This window comes from Typopeltis vanoorti, chromosome 8 (genome assembly GCF_054136105.1).
Source record: "Typopeltis vanoorti isolate ZY-2024b chromosome 8, IOZ_Tvanoo_1.0, whole genome shotgun sequence".
Classification (NCBI taxonomy): domain Eukaryota; kingdom Metazoa; phylum Arthropoda; class Arachnida; order Uropygi; family Thelyphonidae; genus Typopeltis; species Typopeltis vanoorti.
This window is the reverse complement of record NC_143556.1, coordinates 65,984,619-66,004,502: the sequence shown is the minus strand read 5'-3', so window position 1 is coordinate 66,004,502 and position 19,884 is coordinate 65,984,619. Positions and strand designations below refer to the sequence as shown.

Below are 19,884 nucleotides of genomic sequence, written 5' to 3'. Positions count from 1 at the left end.
AGCTTTTTCACAGGTTTATTGATTTTCGTTAGTAAAGTATATATATATATTTTTGTATAATAACTCAAACCACAAAAAAGCTGTAAACCAACAATACATTAGTGTGAATGAGCCGAGGCCTGCTTTACTGACTGAAAAAAATAGTGTTGATTTTCATTAGTAAAATATATATATTCTTTGTATAATAACTCAAACCACAAAAAAAAAAAAAAAAAAAAAAAAGATGTAAACTCACAACAGGTCAGTATTGTAAATGAGCCGAGGCCTACTTTAGAGATCAAACATGGAACTTTTTTTCATTGCTTTTAGGTCTTCACTAAACAAGGTGGTTGTATCACAATGGCTGATGAAAATCATCTACCACACATTCACAAATATCCATATTACAGTGGAATTCAAATTCACAAACAACATTGTTGTCACAATCAATCATAAAAATCATCTACCACCTAAATTATAATATACAAAAGAGGTGTTCAGTGAGCAGTTCAGAGTGTTTCATCCTCAATGTGAAATCAGAAGCTCGAGTGTGGAGAATGAAATGAGAGAAGACTTAATGGTGAGCAAGCAATAGGTATATGAGGAATTAAGTAAGCTTGATGTCAACAAGGCAATAGGACTTGATGACATATCACAATGCATCTTGAGGGAATGCTTCAGGGAGTTAGCATCAGAGTCTTACAACAGCACAAGTCACAAAGGAGCGGAAGGAAGGCAAAAAATGTTCCACTTCACATAAGGGTAAAGCAATAAATTATAGGCTAATCTGGATATCTGGAGTTAGGTATTGGAGAAGTTTGGTGAGATATAGGATACAAAAATGGGTTGATAACAGTGGTATTCTTTGTGCTTGTCAGCATAGGCTTGGTAAAGCAGGTCATGTTTTACAAACTTGCTATATGTATGTATATATATATATATTACTATAACAAGGTGACAAATGTATTAAACAAGGGAGATACATATACAGTCATATACTTAGATTTTGCAAAGGCTTTTGATAGATTGTCATTAAACTGAAGCAGAGGGGGATTGGATGATAGACTAGTGAATTAGATAGACGAATGGCTAATGGATAGGTATCAGCAAGTTGTGTACATGGGGACACTATCTCGAAAGAGGAAGGTCACTAGCGCTGTGCTGCAAGGATCAGTTTTGGGACCATTGTTATTTAATCTGTATATTAATGATATTGAGAAAGGCTTAACTAGTGATATACAACTGTTTGAAGATTATGCAAAACTAGGAAGAGTGATGAGGAATCAAGCAGAAGTGGTCTTACAGGAGGATTAATAGATTGTGAGAATGAGCAACAGTGTTGAGCTGTCAATTCAATGTTGTCAGGTGTAAAATTCTGAACTTCAGTAGGCAACAATGGTATGCAAAGTATACACTTGATGGAGAAATTTTGGAGGAAGTTGAGGTAAGAGACCTTGGAGTAGTGGTGGTGGTGGACACAATCTGAAATTCAGAGGTTATGTTGCACAAGTTGCAAAGACTCACATCAGATTATGCAATGATGCAGAGGACCTTAACTTCTAGAAATAAAGAGATTCTGGTTCCATTGTATAAGGCCTTGATCAGGCTTCATATGGATTATTGTGCACAGATTTCGTTACCTGGTTTTTATGATGATGAGAATGTGCTGGAAAGGATCCAGAGAAGACTGATTAAGGTTGTAACTTGTTTTTAAGATGCGAGATATGAGAACAAATTGAGAGAATGCAGTTTGCAAAGTCTTGTGAATAGGAGGAAGAGAGGATATGATTGAGACATTTAAGTTGGTAAAAGGTTGTTACCAGGGTAATGTGGAAGAAAAAATTTTTCATAGAATGGGGGAAAACAAGGGGACATACCTGGAAGTTGTATAAGGAGGGTGTGAGCAAGGGTGTAAGGAGCGAGTTCTTTGCATGGAGAGTAGTTGGTCAGTGGAATGCTTTGCCTGACATTATGTGGAAGTTTAAAGCACAGTTTGATAGGCTTTGTATGTAACAGTGCTTGCCTCCCGCGACAAGTCTTCAGACTCCACGGGAGGGGGGGGGTAATAATAATATTCTCGTTTCCATTTCATACTCAATGTAAGCAAACATATCTCATGATTAAGCAACTTATATATAGAGGCTGTTGACGTCATGTCAATTGCCTTAGAATCCCATAATGCAAAGCACATTTCCTTTTTGGACTTGTATATTGCTATGCATTATTTATGGGAAGGTCACTATTCAGACCAGTTTCAACCTTTATTGAGGTCTACTCAGTGGGAGCGAGACCCAGGATCTAGAGTATTCTAAACATATGCAGATACACCATTTTACTTGCATATGGAAAATGACTTCTACAGGATTTAACCTCAGTATATCTTCTTGTATCTAGGTCCCACTGAGGGGGACCTCAATACCAGTCTGGGTAGCAACCCTTCTCATAATCTATAAAGGTTTTGAAGGTTGGGATCCATCAATGGGAAGCCGTATACTTTGTTGGAGGAAATGTACTAGAGGAAGTGAAAGAGGCAAGGGAGTTTGGAGTGATGATTGATAGAAATTCTAAATTTAGGAGAGATTACAAAGGTGGTAAAGGTAACCAAGAGGATTGCTGAAATACTGAAAAGGGTGCTGACCGGCAGAGATAGAAGAGTTGTGGTTCTGTTGTATAAAACCTTGATAAGCCACATCTAGATTACTGTGCTTTCCCAAAGAATTTATAGTCCATCCTTAAAAACTCAGTTTTAATTCACATATCTTGTTTTGTCTGCAATTCTAGCTCCCATATTTTTCTATCTCCACATTTCTGCCCCCCCTTCCTTTCTGTCATACTTTTGCAGCCTTATGCTGCTCAAAAAGAAGACAATCTCAAACATCCTACAAAGGAATGTCCAAAATTTTTCCTTCCATATTATTTTTTGTTTATAATTTTGCCTCTAAAATAATAATTATTATTATTTTTATTACATGATACTTCCAAGAAATTCAAAGACTCATTGAGGAAGTGCACCTACTCCATTGCTCTCCATTTCCACCACTTAATCCACCAACTACAGGAAACTGCAACTACATCATCATCTACACCAATGTCATCTACTGCCAACCACCACTAGTATTTTTTTTGTCTGAAAGTTGTGTGTTTTCTCAAGGCCAATTTGTCTGTGTGCAGGATGAAAAACCTGAGTTTCTGGAAGAAAAAACTCTGCTACCTATGTATGGGATCTGCCAAATCATCTTCATTTGAAAAATGAAGATGATTTGGCAGATTTGACCATATAAAGATTCCTCTCATCACGAGAGAATCAAACTTAGGCCTTTTCCAAACAAAAGGCACAATGCACCGTTGTTCTTCCAATTGTGCTATGGAGCACACTTATAATGCCTTAAATAAACTGAGTAAAAAACCAATGACATTATACAAGGGGTACTCCTAAAGAAAAATAAGCAAAATAGCCATAAAAATTAATAATTGTTGTAATTGTGTTTTAAAAAATTACTCAATGTTATGATGACAAAATCAAGTAATACATCATTTAATTCTTACTACACATTACTCATAACTATACAAAAATATCTTTTCCTTTTAGTGTGGGTTTAAAATGAGTGCCACTGACATTTGCTGTCCACTTATATAAAGGCTTCATGTATCCTCCAGTATGTCTTTTTTTAATTAAAATCCTGCAGTGAACAGCCATTCATATGTATAATCAACAAATCATTCAAGGTGGAACCATTCATCGACAACCTCATTTCCTTTTACTAGATTCATTTGACTAAAACCTTATTCACATGACAAAGCACTTATGAGTGTAATGGCTACAATTTCAAGCAGTTTTTGAGAGAAATGGAAACTATTCTTATTACTCCTTGTTCTTTCAAAAAGGATTCTTATTTACCAAAACCATTTCTTCATTATCATCAAAACATTTGCTGAAATATTTACCAAAAATCTTAATTTCATCTTTCTCCATATCTTCCAGATCTTCAGGTCAAGTATATTTGATATGGTTTTAGCAATTTCACATTCATTTTAATTAAATTTTTAATTGAAAGGCCTATGTAGCTCAGTGTGAATGGTGCTTGCATCCTCAGCACTAGGCTGATTGAAGTTCAAGTCTGGTCACCGACAGGAGGAACTTTTTCTAAGCCTTTCTTTCTTTGACCGATTCCCAATTTAGTTGATCACAGGGGTGGTTTTTTGAATGGGGACATAGCTCAGTGGTAGAGCATTTGCTTTGCATGCAAAAGGACTTGGGTTCGATCCCAGGCACCTCCACATTTTTTTTTGCAGGCCTGATTGGCCGAGTGGTTAGAGTATCCACTCTCCAGCCAAAAGGCTGCTGGTTCGAATCCTGCCATGGAGATGGATGTTTGCGATTGTCTGTGAAAATACTAGTAGTGATGTAGATGGCATTGGCATAGATGATGATAATGGTAGTTGGTGGATTGGTAGGTGGAGATGGAGTTGTGGAGTGGGTGCCCTCCCTCGATGAGTCCTTGGACTCCCTGGAAGTGTTATGTAATAAGGTTTAAAAATAATAATAATAAGTAATAAATCTTTTCATGAAATACATTATTCTTTCATCTATTAGATTTTTTCATTCAACATTTGAACAGTTCTATGCATGCATTATATGAATACCATTCTATATGTTCATTTTCTTTAACAAGCCTTTTGATGTTGCAGCAACATCATCATCCCATTTTTCCATTCCCTTTCGTCCAAATGCATAGACACTGTAGAGTAGTTCTTTACAAGTGCATTCTGTTAGACACCCACCTTACTGAATGCAGATACATACTTGAATCTTTAGATTTCTGGTTGTAACATGGATGCTGCTTTTCCCAATCTTTTGGTGAATTCTGGTAAAAGGTATATAATTTTTCAATACTGTTTCAATTTCAGCAACAAAAGGAACATCTTTAATAGAATTTAAAAGAGCCAGAATAAAATTACGAGCAATACAATATGCTGATATTAGAACTAGAACATCTCTTTAATTTTTCCACCACCCCATTATTTGTTCCCATCATGTTACCTCCCCCAGCTGTTCCATGCCTATTAATCAATTAGAAATTATAATGGGATGCCTCTTTCAGTTTCCAATTTTTATCTATATATATATATATATACAGGGTGTTCGGGATAAATTTGACAGTTTCATAAGGAAAAAGAAAACTTTCTTTGTATCTATTAAATTTAATGAATTGACAAAAAACATTACAGGCAGAGTTAATTACAATACTATCAGCAAGATTTACTCAAAATAACCACCATTAGCATCGATCACAGCTTCAATCCTGCTTTGGAACCTCGAACAAGCTGATGCTACAGTCTCCCTGGGAAGGGCCGCAAAAACTGTTTTAATTTTATCCATTAACTGGGCTTTTGTATTACTGGAAGTGTGATTGGTGTCTTTTTCAACTGCGCCCCATACAAAATAATCCATGGGGTTAAGGTCTGGGGAGTTTGGAGGCCAAACATTTGGACTGGTGAAGTCGTAGAAATTTTCAGACAACCATTTTTGACTTTTCCCAGAGGTGTGGCAAGGGGCCGAATCCTGCTGCCATACATACGGCCTACCGTTGGCTACCCTTGTTATCCAGGGCTTGACTACAGTGTTTAGCAACTCCACGTAGCCATCTGAAGTCAACCTGAGGCCCTCTTGGAAAAAATGCGGAGGCATCACATTGCCTTCAGAGGATACACATCCGAAAACCATCACAGTTTGGGGAAATTTAGTCTGCATTACACGAGGAATGTCCTTTGTACTGTATGCAAGCCATCTGTTATTCTGCGTGTTGTGTTTTTGATCCTGGCAAAAGTTTTTCTCATCGGAAAAGAACCAGATTGTTTGTGGTTCCGCAGGATGTTTCACTCTGCTTAGAAGTTTCTTCGCGTTTATCAAACGTTTTTCACGGGCCTTTTCTGTAAGCAGCTGACCTTTGCGGTGCTTGTATGAGTAGTAGCGGAGGTCTTCATTGAGTGCAAGCTTCATAGTAGAGGCTGCAACATTCATTTCACGTGACAAAGCCCGAATTCCAATGCCAGGGTTCTTCAACACCTGTTCCTGCAGATTTGCGAGGAATTCTGCTGTACGAACGCAATCAGATCGTCTGCTAGGGATCTTTCTTCTTGCTACATCCTCGTAGTCACCATTGCAAGTCTCTAGTTCATGCCTGATTGTTTTTACTGTATTCAGGGAGCATTGGGCAGCAGTCGAAATATCCTTATTTTGATGGCCGGCACGAATCATCATGATACAAGTTATTCTCTTCCATGATTCAGGTGGGTTCCAGCTATCCATCCTTTCTGAAATCTTGTATATGAATGAAGAAGGGTCCAACCTTTTAAATGAAGAGAAGTGTGTGTTAATACATGTAACTTACGGAAAAATATAATTAATTATAAATATGTCAAATTTATCCCGAACACCCTGTGTATATATATATATATATATATATATATATATATATATATATATATATATATATATATAGCTCATACATACATATTATTTTTTTATAGCTCATACATATTGGACAAGTTTCTCCTCATTTGAAACATATGTAGAAGCATCTAGAAGATTCCCTCTATTGGAGTCTCTGATTTCCTTAACTAATTATTTTGTATTAACATCAACAATAACTGACATGTAATTTTCATACTTGCTAAATGAGTTTAATAAGTTAATTCCTTCTTAATTACATAAGATGCTATTTCCTGGTTGGAAATAAAGCTTCTTTAATAAATTTTTATACAATGAAACCTGTGGTGAATTCATTACTAAAAACACATGTACTAACCACAGTGATAAGTTTTAATACGTAAATATTTCATCCCAAGTATCTTGGGACATCCTCAGTACAGTAATTCAAACAATACTAGGAATAACATAGTTAGGGCGCATGATTACAATGGAATCTCAATATGCATGCAATAACATGTTATAGAAGTAAATTAAAATATAACTGAACAAAAAATAAATAAATAACATATATAAAGAGATTATTTTACAATTTTGTATGACAATTTCCCATATTTTAGGAATAGTAAGAACATCATTGCGGTTTAAATTTGGTCTGTGTAGTAGGGCTTCAGCAAGAAGAATCTCTAAACCAAGAACTAGAAATAATCAAATACACAGCCATACTAAATTGTTATCTTCTCCTGAGGACAAATTCTCACCTCTGATGTTACACGCCATTTATGAGATCCCAAGCTTCTGCAATTTGTCCTACTTTGGACAGACAGGTAGATCTGTTCAGAAATGCATCTCGGAACATCAAGACCACATTCATCTTTTCAAACTGCAGAAATCTGGTCTCTCTCTCTCAACACAGAGTTGAAAATCCAAACCAAAGGATCCATTGGGAAAAGTCTAAACTTTTACATAGATCTTTATATAAACATGAACATTTATATAAAGAAAGTGCTCACTCATTTAGAACACAGCCCAAATTTAAACTGCAACAACGTTCTTACTATTCCTAAAATATGGAAAATTGTCATACAAAATTGTGTAAAATAATCTCTTTATATATGTTGTTATTTATTTATTTTTTATTTTTTGTTCAGTTATATTTTAATTTACTTCTATAACACGTTATTGCATGCATATTGAGATTCCATCGTAATCCTAACTATATGTTATTTCTAGTATTGTTTGAATTACTATACTGAGGATGTCCCAAGATACTTGGGATGAAATATTTACGTATTAAAATGTATTAAAAGTACGTGTGTTTTTTAGTGTTTAATAAATTTGTTGGCAACCACCCCTGATCAAATAACTTGACAGTGAATGAGATGTTTCAAAAAAAAAAAAAAAGTGTAATTTACACAAAGAAAATAATATTTTAAATGCATTTAGAACTAGGTTGAAAATTCACTCAGCACTTGTCTTTGATAACCAGTGGTGTGTTGAGACCAGCTCGCGCAAGCCAGTTATTAAAATTCTTTATGAAAGGATAGATGATTAATGATAGTATACACTTTTCTCGTAAATATTTAGAAATTGTATAATAAACACTTACATATATTATTATTATTATTATTATTATCATCAAAAATAAATACATAAAGGAGAATTCGAAAAAAAAAAACAAACTCAGTTCGCACTGGTCCTGGATCACATAAAGTGAGCCGGCTGTTAAAATTACCAACACACCACTGTTGATAACTTGTCTGTGGTGAGTGGATTTCTGTAGTCTTGCTGGGGAGTTCTTTTGAATAGTAGATCAATAGGAAGGAGCAAGGATAGGGCACCTTCCCAAGAAGTTACAAATGGAAGTGGTGAGTAAGAGGATGAAGAATGCTTTTTTTTCCTCACAGAGGGTGGTTGGACTATGGAATGCATTGCCTGATAAGGTAGTGAGAGCACGAACTACCTTAAATTTTTGAATTTAAGGCGTGGTATGATAGACTGTGTTGTTTAACATGGGTCATACCTCATCATGGATGACCCATGTTAAACAACAGGGCTGTTACCAGATTAGATTGTGCCCTGAGGCAAACAATTAAATATTTCCCCTGATGGATTATACGACAAAAATATAAGAAAATCTCCAATTGCTAATTTGTTTTTATTACAAGAGAAACATTAATGCAAAACAATTACATAATAATAATGATTAAATGTTTGCTCTATGGGGGATATTGCACAATAGAACTGTTTATAAGCACTTCTAAATTTAAATTATAAGCTATGTGCACCTGTATCGATATAGCTGCTAGACCAACCAATCTTTCTTGGATCAATGCTGTTTTCAAATAATTTTTAATCAGTTTAAGCTTAGCAAAACTTCTTTCCACACTTGCTACTGTTATTGTAGTAGGCACAGTCACTACGCTAATATCACACTAACAATTCCTGTTAGTGTAGCGACTGTGCCTACCGCAATATGGTTGAACGAGCACCCTTATTAAGCCATGCCGTGAGGCAGGCTGCCTCTATGCTACATCCTGTCGCCAGTACTGATGATGAGTCTTGTGACTCCATGGAAGTCCTGAATAAAAATAATACTAAACATGTCCAAAAGGAAGTGGGCTTTACATTATGAGGGTACTAAGGCAGGTAATAATGTGAAGTTAACAGGCTCTATATAAAGGTAACCTAGTTGTGAAAATACTTCATGTGCAAACTTTGCTTATGCTTGGGTATAGGATTAATACAAGAATATTCAGAAATATCCATACTATAGTGGAATTTAGACCCACACCCTATAGGTTGGAAAGCAAAGATGCTATCCTCTCAGCCACTACTGAGTCCAAGGGCACATCATAAGTATGCATTAACCTACATACATATCTGTCCATCCTTATTTCTGATAATGTACTATCCAGAAATCCATTTCACCCAGTCACCATAGCCCTTATTTTCTAATATGCTACAGTGTTGCTCAACCTCCAGGAATTATCTCTCATTCTCTGCTCTCTTGCAATGTTTTTAAAATATCTCTCCTGCATCTGTCCTATAAAATCTTCTTGCTTACATATATACTGCTTTATTCCTTTCTGTCTCTTTTTTTTTTTTATTAGTCCCACTCACAAGTAATAACAAAATCTATAACACAATATTGTCATCTATGGGCAGCAGTTTAAAAAAAAAAGAAAAGGGAATTGTTTTTCATTCTGAAAAGCAGGAAGTCATAGTTCTTGGGAAAGAACTACATGCAAAGGACAAATTGAAAGAATGAAAGAAGATTCAAAGAAGTTACTTCATGGGTTAAAAGGCAGACTATGGATATTAATCAGCAACTGTTATAGACCTAAAGAAAATTGGAAGAATTTACTAAGTTTTGTGCCCCACATATATGCCCTTAAGTTATTCTTAACATTCCACAATCTTGATATCTTGATCTGTGCCTTCTCTACTGTTTCATCATTCCTCTCTAAATAACAGAGACAACAAATCTGAGTAGAGGGTCATCACCTAGATGTGGTTGTATTCAGGCCTTATAAAGAGGTCCAACAATTGTCTAATACCACTGCACCTTCCCCTTATATCATATTAATCATCAGCATAATCTTTACTACTAATGTAATATGATCTCTAAACTTTAATTCCTCTGTCTGCTATCACTCCTGGACTCCCCATCAATATAATTTGCAGTCTACAATCTCTTCGATTTTAAAATGCAAAAAATCTTACACTTGGTAAACATTATACTAGCATCTGTATAACTGGCTCATTATTACTAGGCAATTCAAATCTTGTGAGGATTCATATCAGAATCATTTGTTACCATTCTTCCCAACTTCGCATCAGTTGCAAACAATTGGATATATCTTCCATCCATCTCCAATATCATGAATAAAAAAAGTGAAAAAGCAGTAGTTCCAGCCATTGAGGCATACAGTGGTCATCCAAATTCTCTTACATCCCACCTCTTTCATTATTTTCTGGCACAGCACCAATCAGTCAACTACACTCATTCTTGTCAAAAATATTTTCCATCTGTATCTGCTTCATTTTATAGGACAACATTCTATGCAGTATCCTATCAAAATCCTTCACAAAGCCTAATTATATCATGGTGGATTCAATTACCTTAGCCAATTCACTTGTCACTCTACCATCAAATTTACAGTGATTACTAAAACCCTTAAGAGAACTGTTCTGATCCCAATAACATATCACATTTCTATCTACCCATTACTTAATTTGATCTGAACTAGTTTCCTCAAGACAAACTACACCTCTAGAAATAGATCAGACCAGAATTCATTATATCTCTCCTCCCATTGCCCTTGAAGAATAGGACTATCTCCTCCTCATTCCAATTATCTGACAACTCTGACAGCATGGAAACAAATCTCTTCAAAAATTTCTTGCTCATTTCTTTAACACATGCTGATATTCCATTTAATCTCCCCACTGAATATATTTACATCAAGATTTTTTAATATCTTTAGCACATCTAGCTCATCCATTCTTAGCCTGCCTAATGCATCTTTCACAAAAATTATTCTCACTTGAATAATTTTCCTGAAAGTTCTTTAGCAGAAAGATAAGGACCTATTTGATGTACTTTCATACATGAAAGAGATTTTATACTTTACTATATGGTGACCATTGAACACAGTAATGAGACCAAGACAATTGTAAAGTTGTCTTGGTCTCATTACTGTGAGAACCGATAAATGCATACAGAAAAGCAAGAATATAATACAGTAAAGTGCAGTAGAGAACAGAAAATTAAAACAAAAGAAACTCTGAAGATTTATACTATATAAGGACAGCCAGCAATAATAATGGTGTACTGGCTATTTCAAATAAATCATTAGATTATGAAGCCTAAAGGCAAAAAGTTATGAGCTTATCATGAGGCTTAGTTTGATAGTAAAGGATAATAATTAATTTTAAGTAATTGCAGTGGGTAAGATTATGTAGGGTCTGTGTGTATTTATTACATGGCTGGTCCTTTTGGCTAAAGACAGCACCTTAATTTAATTAGCTTTCATTTTCTTAAAAATTAGTGAAGTAACCTTTTAAATATCCAAGGTTTTTAATTGTAACGCACATAGCAATACTTCAGTCATGAGATTTTTGTTAATGCTATTTTGTTTATGTTTTTTCTTTATGGTTTGAGGCAAGTAGTCAGGCATAGAGATATTGCAATCACAGTAATGTTCAATTAGATGTGATTTTAATGAATGGATAGTGGATCCGATGTAGCTGGTATTGCATCGAGGTTGACAGCTGAAATTGTAGACAATATGACATAATAGTATATCATTATCAACAGACCTCCAAGGACTCTCAGGCCCACCACTCTCCATGCAAAAAATCTACTCATCCCTCTTGCTCACACCCACCTTATAGCTTTCAATAATAGCCTTTCATTCTCCCCCTGCTTCCAGATATTCTATGAAAAATCTCACCCATATTAATCTGGTAATTACCTCTTACCAACTTGTACATCTTGGTTATAAGTTTTTTTTTTGTAAGGTTTTTGGCTTTATTGTATTTTGTGTTTTAGTAAGCTTTATAGTTTATTATTCACAGTGAAGATAATTTTGTAAGTGGAATATAAATCTTCAGCATAGGAGTTGCCTCGGCTTATACTACTTAAAAGCCACTCTTCCCAGGAGTCCATATATTTGCCTTTTATTAGTGCACTGATTAGGTTTCAGTAGCACGACAACAGGTTCTTCTCAGAGACCAGGCAGAAACCTAAAAGGGCCAAAACCCTCTATTCAGTACCATGGCAGTCTTATGTCAGAGTTACATAGGGAGTTATTTCTTCATAAGTGAACTAAAATTTTACTGTAGGAGTCATGTTTGTCAATAATGACAATAATGTCATCTTTATCAGCTTTATTGATAACATTACATTATTTTTTTCTTATGATTTCAATTAGGTATGGAGAAAGATTTGTTTTTGGAATTATTTTGCTATCGATGGTGTGAGATAGATGTTTATAAGACAAGATTTTGCTTAGCGCCTCTGTAGCGCAATTGGAAGGAAGAACAACGGTACATTGCGCCCTTCGATTGGAATAGGCCTAAGTTCGATTCTCGTCGTGACGGGAGGAATCTTTATATAAAGATTATCAGGGATATAAAGATAATCTTTATATAAAGATTCCTCTTTATCTTCTCTTAATCTTTATATAAAGATTATCAGGGTTTTTTCTCCCGGAAACTCTGGTTTTTCATCCCACATACAAACAAATCGGCCCTTCAGAACACACGCAATTTACAGACAAAAAATACTAGTTGTGGAGGTGGGCGGTAGATGGCATTGATTCGTAGTAGAAGTTCGGTGTAGTGGTTGAGACAGTTGTAGGTGTCCTCCTGTGATGAGTCTTCAGACTCCTTGGAGGTGTTACGAATAATAATAATAATAATAATAAGATATTTAGTGGGATGTTGCTACAGACCAGGGAATATAGATGGTGATGACTAGGAAATGTTTAAGCAAATTAGTTTAGCAAGTGCAAAGCAAGTGATCATTATGAGGGACTTCAACTATATAGTGATATAAACTGGACAGAGGAGGCAGCATGCAGTAATAAGCAAATTGAATGCATGCAGACTGCAGAATTTAGTGGACAGAAGGAAAAAAATGGGGGAAGGAGAAAATGATCAAGACATTTAAGCTATTGAAGGGTTATTATCGTATTGACACCGAGAAGATTTTTCCTATGGTAGAATGAGGGAAAAGAGCAAGGACAAGGTGTCATTCCTGAAAGTTGCAAAAGAAGGTGGTGAGTAAAAGGATAAGAAGTAAGTTTTTTGCATGGAGAGTGGTATGAGCATGGAATGCATTGCCTGAGGGGGGGTGGCGAATGTGCAAATTGTGGATGAGTTTAAGGAGTGGTAGATAGACTTTGTGCTGGCCTCCCATGATTAAAATTGTAACTCCATGAAGGTTAGGAAAATAATGATAATAATATTGTATGCAGACTGTGGGAGAAACCAGCTAACTCATAATGAGGTTTGGCATAGATGGTTTAAAAAAGTATAGATTCAATAATTAAGCTTTAAGACCAAGGGTGGCTCGTGCATAGGCACTGCAGAACTGTAGCACCGCCGCCAATTTTTCTCGATATATAAATATATTTATTAATTTATTTATATTTGCTTGTAATATTTAATTTTATCATCAACAATCCTATACAAATATCTTATTTTGTATAAAAAATAATAAAAATCCATCTTGTAGCACTTAGGAGAGGAAAGGACGCTAGCAGCACTGTGTTTACCACAGTTTCACATTGCTAGTATTTGCTATGCGTATAAGCATATGCACGTCATAGTGAGATGAGAGTTATTAGTGTAATGCGGCACTGTCCATCGCGCAGTTCCACTGTTGTTTATATGCAGTTTGCACTAGTAGTAGCGTGTTCATAGTGCTTATCATGTTTACTCAGTCTCTTTAAATATTTGGACATTGCAATTAAAGAAATAACATTTGTTATAGTATTTATTTTAGACATAAACATAAATGGATGGAACACGTTCAAAGAATGAAAAGAGAAAGATTACCAAAACAAGCCTTAAAGTACAAGCCATTAGGAAAAAGAAAACCAGGACGTCCTCTTAAACGATTCAATGATGACTTCTAACACCAGAACAGGCCATGCTAGGCCTAAATCTTTGATACGCATGATGACGATTTATTTTAGAACATTATTTGGGTTATGATAATGGATTTTATTTTTAAGTAATTTTGAATTATACTAAACTGTATAATTTTATCGATAATAAACAATATTTTTTCATGTTTAATTTTTTTTAAAATTTTACCATAATTTTGATATTATCCAAACACGTATACACTGTACTTACAGTGTGTATGTATATTTCGAAAGTTGCAGCACCCCCACAATTTCAAGCCACGAGCCGCCACTGTTTAAGACATCAGGGGGTGGGGAGAGTGGAATAGAGTTGCAAAAGAAACAGTATTATAATTTTGGATTTCTAGAAATCTATAATCCTTTCAATGGAAATTATTTCAGTGTAGAACCATGATTGGCCAAGAGGTTAATGTATCTCCCTTCCAACCAACATGTTAGTTGCAAATTCAAATCCCACTGTGAACACGAATGTTTGTAAATGCCTATAAGTGAGACATGGATTACTCATATTTTATTATTATTATTACATAACACCTCCAGGGAGTTCGAAGACTCATTGAGGAAGGGCACATACTCTACAACTCTCCATATCCACCAACCGCAACTACCTTCATCATCTACACCAATGCCATCTACTGCTGACTACCACCACTAGTATTTTCACAGACAAACACCCATGTCCATGGCAGGATTCAAACCCACAGCCTTTTGGCTGGAGAGCGGAAGCACTCGACCAACCAGGCCGGCCTTTCCCATATTTGGAAAAGAATTTCATAACCCAGTACAAGACCACTGCCAAACTTATTAGATTAGAGATCTGAAGTAGTTTGCAAAGGTTCTATCTTTTGTATCTAGAGTAGAGTTTCCAGACTATGTATTAAAATTAATAAAACACAAGTGCAAAAAATATAAAATTTAAAAAAAAAAAAAAAGTAGAGAAAAATCATTAGCACACTCATTGTTCAAATGTACTATAGGTTTACAAAAAACTTTTAGAAGCAAGAGTCACATAAAAAAATAAACAAACATTTTTCTTCTATAAAAGGCCTAAGCATTATGTATAAGAAGTTGACTCCTTTTAAACCTATCCTCAAGACTTCAAATTAAATGTTTTCATTAGCTAATTAAACTTTGTAATTAAATAGAATATGAACAAAAAAAGCATGCCTGAAATTCTTTAGCAGAAAGATAATGACCTATCTGATGCACTTTACGAGTTTTTAATGTGAGAGATGTTATATTCTAATATATTTTTAATACTGAACAATAATGAGGGCAAGACAGTATGAAGATCAGAAAATGAGAAATATGAAAAATCAATACCATTCATAATGCAAAAACAGAGGGTGAAAGAATTAATAATTGTGGCAGGTATGAATGAATTGAAAGGTGATAAATTTTTTATGAGAGAGGACTTGAAAGTATTGTTAACGGTAGCGAAAGAAAAGAGTGACAGAGTTAGAATGGTGAGTCTGTTGCCGTGGTATGACAGAGAGGAGTTTAGAAGGAGGGCCATAATCGCAAATGACATTATGCGCAGGTTATGCAGACGGTGTGGTGTGGAATTCGTGGACGTGTGGAATTTGATGGGTGAAAGGACTTATACAAGATGGATGGCCTGCATTTGAATGGACTTGGTGTGCAAAGACTTGAAAAAGTGTTGCTGAATGAAGTGAAAATGGATGTGCAGAACCAGGGAAACTAGAACTACCAAGGATGGGGGGGGGGAGTGGATATGCAGACATCAGTGAGACAGTTGAGTGTAAAAATGTATATAATGTACCTCAGCCAGCACTAAGGACAAAAAATGGAAATGGGACATTTAGAATAACGCATCAAGATAGGGGTGGGACAAAAGGATCACTGCATTTCATGTATACTAATGCCAGGAGTATTAGGGACAAGAAGGAAGAATTTTTGGCATTGATTGGCTCTTCCTGCCCACAAGTTATTGGCATTAGTGAAACATGGCTGACGAAAGATGATATAGTTAGTGGGATAGAATGTGTAGGTTATAGTGTGTTTAGGAGGGACAGAGAGAATAAAATGGGGGGAGGGGTGTTATTGATGATGGCTGATGAACTGCAGCCAAGGAGAATTGAAGTTGTATTGCAGGATAGTGAAAGGAGCTCATTTGAGGCTATTTGGTGTGAGATTGAGACTGGCAGAATAAAATATACAGTTGGGTGCTGCTATAGACCAGGTGATGGAATAGATGGTGGAGATAGTATGCATAAACAAATTGATGAAATGAGTGGAAGGAGGGTAATTATTATGGGGGATTTTAATTATGGTAACATTGATTGGAAGGAGGAGAGGACACATGTGAGGAGGGAAATGGATTTTATTCAATTATTAAGGGATAACTATCTGAGACAGCATGTAATTGAAAATACTAGGGATGTGAGAGTGCTTGACCTAGTAATAGCATCTCACAATTTGACTGTAATGAATATGACCATGTTGCCACCTATTGGTGAGAGTGATCATAAGGTCTTGACCTGGGAGGTGGCTAAAGGTGTGGAATTTTTGATTAAGATAGGGTATATGTGGAATTACCGTGCTGGCAAGTATGACAAGCTTAGGAGATTGCTTGGATTAGTGCCATGGCATGTACAACTGCAAGGGCTGGACGTCGATAGAGCATGGGAAGTGGTCAAGGAGCATTTACAGGAAGTTATGGCTGATTGTATACCTAGGGTCCAATTAGTAAAACAAGTAGGGGTTAAATGGATGAATAACACCATTAAGCTTGAGCTGCAAAAAAAGAAACAACTGTGGAGGGAATTTAAAGAAAGGGGTGACCTGCAGGCACACGAACGGTATAAAGTGCAGGCCAGAAGGGTAACGAGTGTGGTAAAAACAGCAAAAGCTGATTATGAAAGGAAACTAGCTATGCAAGCAAAAGAGAATCCCAAACAGTTCTTTCAATATGCTGCAAGCAAGAAAAAAATTGTACATGGCAAAATGATTTTAAGGAATGACAATGGTAAGGAGGTCACTGAACCAGTCAATATAGTGGAGTTACTGAGCGTGCACTTTGCAAAAGTATATCATCCAGGTGGTGACATTGAAAAAATGAAGGAGCCATTAGTTTATATGGGAATTGTGATGAATGAAGTGGAGGTGAATAGTCTATTACAGAACCTTAATGTGAATACATCTGTGGGATTGGATGGTATACCGGCACGGGTCTTGCATGAAGTGGCTAAGGAATTATCAGTGCCCTTAACCATGTTGTTTAATCTGAGTCTCGGGTCTGGTTTAGTCCCGAAGGTGTGGAAAGAGGGGAAAATAGTTTCACTGCATAAAGAAGGATCCAAGCCTACTGTTGCAAATTACCGACCGATCAGCATATCAGGAGTTGTTGTCAAGGTCTTGGAGAAAGTAGTCGAGAGAAAAATACAGGAATGGATTGATGAAAATGAGATACTGTACAGGGGACAGCATGGCTTTGTAAAGGGTAGATCATGCCTGAGTAACTTGCTCAAGTTTTATAACAAGGTGACGGCTGAACTGGATAAGGGAAATGGGTTTACAGTGATACTGCTGGACCTGGCAAAGGCGTTTGACAGGATACCACATGGAATTCTAATCCGTAAACTACAATGTATGGTAGGGTTGGTGAGATGGATAGGTGGGTGGTTGATGGAGAGAGATATCAAAGAGTGGTTTATTCAGGAGTGGAGTCCAAAAGACGGCCTGTGACTAGTGGGGTGCCGCAGGGTTCTGTTCTTGGACCACTGCTGTTTAATCTGTTCATTAACAATATAGGGAAGGATCTAAGTGGAACAGTTCATTTGTTCGCTGATGATGCAAAGTTGGGGAGGGCGATATTGAATGCAGAAGATGTCAAAGTCTTGCAGGATGACTTAGATAAATTGGAGTTCTGGGCTGAGAATGGATGTCAATGTAATGTGACAAAAAGTAAGGTTATGCATTTTGGGATGAAAAGATTAGCAGCAGTATACCACATGGGTGGAACTGTACTCCAAGAGATTGATGAGGCCAGGGACTTGGGAGTGTTGGTGGATAGGGAGATGAAGTTTAGGGGGCACATTGCGAAAGTACCTAAATCAGCTCATCAACTCACTTGGTTGTTGAAAAATACCTTAACGAGCAGAGACAAGCAAGTTATTGTACCTCTGTACCGAGCCTTCATAAGACCTCATCTTGACTACTGTGCCCAGATTTGGTCACCTCGGTTCCTTCTTGATGGGGAGGAGGTGGAGAGGATCCAGAGGTGAGTGACTAAGATGATAGCAGGTCTATGGAATGAACCATATGAGAACAGGTTGAAGATTTGTGGGTTGCAGAAACTGGTTGATAGGTGGAAAAGGGGAGATATGATTGAGACATTCAAATTGCTAAAAGGATTCTATAAGATTAATTCAGAGGATATTTTTGAGATCAGGACTGGTGGTGGGAGAACTAGGGGACACCTATGGAAGCTGGGCAAGAGTGTGGTTAGCAGTGGTGTTAGAGCTGGGTTCTTTACTTTTTAGAGTGGTAAATGAGTGGAATAAGCTGCCAGAGTCTGTTGTGGGTGCTATGACAGTGAGCGAGTTCAAGGCAAGGTATGATAGATACTGTGAGAATGTCGTATAGTTGTGTGAACATTATGTTTAGTGCTTCCCTCGATGAGTCTAAGGACTCCCTGGAGTAGCCCGAAAATAATAATAATAATAATAATAATAATGAAAATATGGAAAATATGGAAAAGCAAGAATAATATAATACAGTAAAGCTCAGAAAGAATAAAAATTAAAACAAGAATCTTTGAAAATCCTATACAATATATAGGCAGCCAGCAAAAAAATGGGTCAACTGCTTGTACATAATGCTCAGGCCATTTCTTCTCTTACTGTTTATCCTATGGCTACATGAAAATAATTTCTAGAAATCCAAAATCTTTCTTCTCATTTTATGTAAACTCTGACTTAATGATTTTACTCATTTATTATCATTATTAATGCCAGAACTCCATAAAGTCAAAGACTTATCTACAGGAGGTACACACTATCACCCATTAACCTCATCAAACTGTGCCTAACTCATTCAGCATGTTCACATTCACCACACTCTTAAGTAACACATTTTGCTCACACACCACTCACCATACATTTTGCTCACACTCTTGTTATACATAAAAAAAATTCTACATTTTTTTATAAAATAAAAAGGTAACTGAATTAGTTGAAATAGTAGAATTACTAAGTGGACACTTTTCCAAGGATGGCATCCTGTTCTACCCTCTCTCCCATTCTATGAAAATTTTGTTCTGTATTAACCTGGTGACAACCCCTGATCTTAATTTATCTTCACACCCTACATGCCAAACATAAATCTTCACTCAAAGCTTTCTGGTACATCCTCATCACCACAAAAATCGGATGACTGAATCTGTCCACAATAATCCATATCTGAGGCCTAATCAAAGCTTTATGAAATGAAACCATAACCTAGTCCTCTGCATCAGTGCCATAATCTGATGTGATGACTTCACAACTTGTTCTTGTCCACCACCATTCCTAGAACTCTCATCTAATCTTTATTTTATGGCTCTACAGCCCAAATCGAGCCTTGGCCTCCTGGATTATTTGCCTCCAACCCTGTCTGTCCAAAACTTTACTTCTCCAGTTTGGATATTGTAATATGATGTTATCTTGACTAATGGTATCCATTCATCTTGTTTGAGGTTTTCCTTTTGGTATTTTATCAATAATCTTACTATTTATTTTCTTCTTAAAAATACTGTAATTTTTCATACAATAAACATGTCCTGCTCATTGTAACTTTTTGAACTTGATTATG

General features: G+C 36.2%; 1 protein-coding gene across 1 annotated transcript in view; it reads right to left on the bottom strand.

The window, feature by feature from the left end:
- The window catches only part of LOC150104065 (uncharacterized), a 387,411-nt gene that overhangs the window by 136,924 nt on the left and 230,603 nt on the right, over nucleotides 1–19,884 (bottom strand).